We start from the raw sequence: 5,832 nt of genomic DNA on the forward strand, positions 1-5,832 counted from the left end.
TCCGTTACTCACTTGGGTTGGTTGTTTTTCTTCAATTTCTGCATGTAATTTCTCCAAAAATGCAGGATCAATCTCACCCAATTTTTTCACAAATGCTTCTTTCATGTCTGCACTCCATGTAGTGTACCATTCCCTAAACAGTTTTATCTGCAAAAAGAAATAAATGCACAAAAAATAAGTAAAAACAAGAAAATGTAGAGAAAAAAAATAAGTAAAACAAGAGTCATATTTTCATATCTTGTTTTTTTATTAAAGAAATGTCTTTTCACCATCTTTGATTTTTTTTCCATTTTCCCAAAGATAGGGTGAATGCGCCAGTTAGCCGACCAGTGCCTATTCTCGACCATTTATGTATAAAACAATAAAAAGCAAGAACCGAACTCGTTATCTATTTTCATAATCCTTATTCCCGTTTTCGACCATCCGTAATAGAGATTTTTGAAATTTCCAGCGCAATCTCTGCTTAAAACAGTCAGCCATTAGAGACATTGTAAATTTGCCAGTTGCACGTGTACCCAAGATTTTAGTGATTTTCTAGTGGTATACTCATTAATAAATAGTAAGTAGATCATCATGCTTTATCTTTAACTAATATGTTTTTCGATATAAGGTAAAAGAAGATCCTTCTTACTTAGTTTTTATAAAAAAAGCATTTTTATTTTTGCATTTTTTGTGAAAATCAAGGTGGTCGTCCATCTGGAACATCAGATTAACGAATTTCCAATTCTCGACCGGGGTGGTCGAGAAATGGATTAATTCGTTTAAAATATAGCGTCTTTTTTTAACTTATGCTTCCTCCTTATGTTCCTTTTCTTTTTATGACATTGTTTGACATAGATAAAGGAAGTCTAGGCCAGATTTCGACCACCCTGATAGTTCGATCCTTTTTTAAATATTTCGCGTCATTTTTGAGTGGTCGAGAAATGGTATACGAAATTTAGTTTTTTCGACCACAAATCCTGAATTTATATTTAATTGAATAATTAATAAAAAAAATAATCATGAATGAACAAAATGAATTTTTTGATTTTGAGTCGAATTTGAGCAAATATGTCAATATTATAGGTAACATAATATAATAATATGCTATACCTACTGTTGCAGATGTCGGCGCCTAAAAAATCTAACACAGGGCAACTTTCCGCTGCTAAGCTTCAAAAAACTAAAATAAAAAGAAAACTGTTTCAGTACTCTGCAGAGCAGTTAGAGACTGCATTAAACGCAATTAAAACAAAGCATCTGAAAATTAGAGAGGCCAGTAGACAATATAATATTTCAAAAACAACGCTGATAGATAGATTGAACGGAAGAGTATTAGGAGCTCGAAGAAAAACTGGACCAGATCCCATTTTGACTGTAGAAGTAGAGAAAAGGATTACAGACTGGGTTATTAAAATAGCTAAATGTGGATTTCCATTAAAAAAAGCAGATCTCCTTGATACCATAGAATAAATTGCCAAAGACATTGACAAAGCAAAATTTTTTAAAAATGGGCGACCAGGTCAAAAATGGTTTTTAGAAAGACACCCAGAGCTATCCCTAAGAGAAGCTGAAGGAATTAATAAGGCCAGAGCTATTGTTACCGAAGAATACGTTAGGGCCTGGTTTAACGATCTGCAAACATATTTAAAGGATAATAATTTCACAGATATTTTGCATGATCCTAGCCGTATATTTAATGGAGACGAGAGTGGATTTGCTATTTGTCCAAAAAGTGGAAAAGTTTTAGCTTCAAAAGGCTGGAGAAACTTATATCAAGAAAAACGGGAAATTATAAAGAAAATTTGACAGTTTTGATTGTTTTCTCGGCTGATGGAGCAATATGCCCACCATTAGTTCTGTTTCCATGTATTCGTCCTCCAAAGGCCGTTATTCAAAGCATGCCAACCGATTGGATGTTGGGGCGCTCTGATAGTGGTTGGATGAAGAGTGATGTTTTCTACGAATATATAGCAAATGGTTTTTCGAAGTGGCTCGACAAGAAAGAGATACAACGTCCAGTCATATTGTTTATTGATGGTCACAAGTCGCATATGACTTTGGCTTTATCTGAATATTGCGACCAAAATCAAATCGTGCTGTATGCCTTGCCACCCAATACGACACACATGTTACAGCCTGCCGATGTAAGTGTCTTTAAGCCATTGAAGACCGAATGGAAAAAGACTGTTCACAACTGGCAAGCGCATCCGGAAAACACAAATATGTCTGTTACAAAATTAAAGTTCTGTCAATTATTCCAAGAAACTCTCAATAATAGCGACATGAAAGGGCAGATAATTAACGGATTTCGGAAATGCGGGTTGTATCCTTTAAATCCAGATAATGTTGATTATACCAAATGTGTAAAAAATATACAGGAACAAACCATGCATTTAGATATAGTAAATATCGAAGAAGATGTTACACCTGCAGAATTGATGGCAGCACGAAAGGTAATTTTAAAATTAGCTCCTTCCTTAACAGAGTATGGCATCAATGTTGAAGTGATATTGAACGAAATTAAATCTGCTGAAGGAGACGCAAATAGGTTACAAACAGAACAAAATCAAATTCAGGTAGGAGACATTGTTAGTTTGCAAGACCTTACAATAGTTCCATTCGATGCTGTAACACTGGAAAACAATTTAGAAGCCATTGCTATAACTGAACCTGACGCTCAAGATATAGGCGAAAACTCGAAACATAATGATCGTGCACCTATCGTAGAATTTGTGTCTGAAGAAAACGAATCACCGATTGAGAATGACTATCCGGTGAGAAGTTCCCCAACTGTGCCTTAACATCAGATAAAACAAACACAGAAAATACAGCAGGTAATAATAATGTTATTGAAGTTAACGGCAATAATGACCAATTATTATCTAATAAATGCGTAATTAATGATGTAAGCGCGTCAGTAACAATATCTGACATTCAGCATCCTCCCACTGTTGCCAGGTCTGGTGAAATTTCACCAGATCTGGTGATTTTATGATGAACCTGGTGATTGGTGGAAAACTTTTTGTAAAATGGCAATTTCTGGTGATTTTAAAAATTTCATCAACTTTAAATATTTTCAACAATTTTTCAGTTACCAGATCTCCAATAATGACTACATTCCCGAACTTATACCACATTTTGCGGCTTCGCGTATTATGGGATGTGAGATTTACGCGCGATTTATATACCAGAAAATTTTTCGTACGCATGTTTTGGTTTCCGTCATTTCATTTTTATCCTATTAAAATTACATATATAAACTTCGATTGTGCATTTTAAAATTTGTAAAATTAAAGGAAAGTAATGAATATGATAGATAACAGATTTACTTATGTATGGCTTTTTATGTTTTTTTTTTTAGATTACCAATTTTATTAAAATATTTAATATCATGAAACGGTTTTTTAAACGTGTCGAAAAGCAAATAGATTCAAACATAATAAAGCCTGGCACTAGTTCCTCTGCTGGTTCCATCTACTTCCGCTTTGGACTCATCTGATTCTAATTTATCAGACACCAATGATGCAGAAGACACTCCACAGAAAAAAAAATGCTATGCTCACAAATATAATTCAACTTGGGAGCAACATAATGATTTTAAGGATTGGATTCAGAAAAGTACTCTAGGTAACACTTATTTTAAATGCAAAGTTTGTAACAAGAATTTTATTGGCGCCATTGGGGCAGTAAAAAAACACAACGCCTCAAAAAAACGTTCTAAGTTTAAAAAACCAGTCCGATTTGCATAAGAACTTGCGTTTCAAACTAATGAAAAAATTGTTAAATAAAATGAAATAAGAACAGCGGGCTTTATTACAGAATACACTATTCCTATCAATGTAGCGGATCATTTGTCTGAGTTGGTCAAAAGTATATGTAATTCTGGAATGAACTCTTCCCGTATCAAGACTATCATGTAGCAGAACCAAGTGTACTGCTATAATTAATAATGTAATAGGTAAAGTAAGCTTTGAAACTTTAATAGACACACTGAAAAAAGAAAAATTCTCGTTGCTTGTTGATGAATCTACTGATAATTTCGCGGTAAAAAATTTAGCAATGGTGGTACGCTTTAATAGTAAAGATTTGACAATTAAAGATGAATTTTTTGCGTTAATTCCCGTGACCGATGCAAGTGCCGAAGGTCCATATAATACTATTATATATTTTTTTAATAATTACGAAATACCTTTAAAGTTTCAAAATACATGCTTCTATTCAATAAAATTACTGATAACTCGAAAAATTGGAAATCTTCAACAAAAATAGCCGATTTATAAATTTAAAAAAAAATTCCAGGCAGCTAAAGTATTTTTTTTCTAATTCCAACTGCCTGGATAAAATAAAACATCACTAGAATATTAAAAAATCAAATATCGATGAAAAAAAATAAATAAAAAATTTAAGTTATGCCAACTCTCTGGAAAATTATGTTTTTTTTAATAGTCTTGATATTTATTATAGTAGTATTAATACTTTTTGAATATTTCCTTCAGGTAGTTGAAAGATGTTTTTCTGATTCTAACTTCCTGGAAGAAATAAAAATTTAACTGTCTATAAAAAAATAAAAAATGGTGAAAAATAAAACACGGTGCTAATACCATGATGGGGCGAAAAAATTCTCTGAAAACTCATTTATCGAAAGACATTCCCCATTTATTCATTATGAAATGTATTTGCCATTCATTAGCACTATGGTCTATGTGCTTCTTATGCGTGTGAGAAGTTAACCAATTCAGTAGAAAAGTTTGTTAGAAATACTTACTCTTATTTTCAGCATGGTGTTAAGACAGTCAGAATTTAAAGAATTTCAAACCTTTCTAAACATAATGCCCCATAAACTTTTACATTCAGCACAGACGAGATGATTGTCCTTAAACACAGCAATATTGAGAGTACAATACTCAGAAATATTCATTACATTGGAAAATAAATATTTGTTTTGTTAAAAATTTTGTTTTCTCAAACAATTTAATTACTAAGTTGTACACAGACATTTGAGCATGCATTTTCTTTGTTTAAATCTAGTAATACAGCTTTAAAAATTAATTTTTAAAATTTTTGGTGATTTTTTTTTAAATCTGGTGATTTTTTCATTTTTTTTCTGGTGAATTTAATTTTTTTGACCTGGCAACACTGCATCCTCCCAAAGCAATGCGATTAAAATCCATCTTGGATAATCATTTGTCATACCCCAAGCCAGTAGAATATAGAGGTAAGAATAGGAATGTAAAGGATAAGTTTCCCAGTGCAATTTCTTCTCAAGCTTGGAGACTAAAGTTAACAAAACAAGAAGATGAGAAGCGACAAAAAGAGAAAGATATAAAAAGGAAGCAAGAGGACAGGCAAATGAAAAATAAAAACAAAATTGTGAAAAAGAAGGCAGGAAAGAAAGATGAAAACTCTCTCCAACAACCAGAAGAGTTTGAAAAAGAAAATGATAATAACTTAATAATTGAACGAGGACATCTGCAATGTTCATCTTGCAATGAAGATTAAATAAGGGATACTGAAGAGGAAGATGAAAAAAATGTCAAATGTGATAAGTGTTTTAGGTGGTACCACATGAAATGTACAGACTTCATTGGACTATCTTATGATGACATTTCTGATAGAGAATATACTTGTTTGTTTTGTACATAATAACTCAATCAACTAAAAATGAGTAATATTTTACTCATTTTTATTCATATATGCATATGCATTTACTTAGTTTTTTAATAGCCAAAGAAGTACCAATTTTTTTTGTAAATTTATGTATTATTTTATAAATACTTATAATAAATTTAGAAACAAACCTGATTGATTTATTTATTTAAAATGGTTTTTATATTATAGTCAATAAATAGA

This window comes from Anthonomus grandis, chromosome 5 (genome assembly GCF_022605725.1).
Source record: "Anthonomus grandis grandis chromosome 5, icAntGran1.3, whole genome shotgun sequence".
Lineage (NCBI taxonomy): Eukaryota > Metazoa > Arthropoda > Insecta > Coleoptera > Curculionidae > Anthonomus > Anthonomus grandis.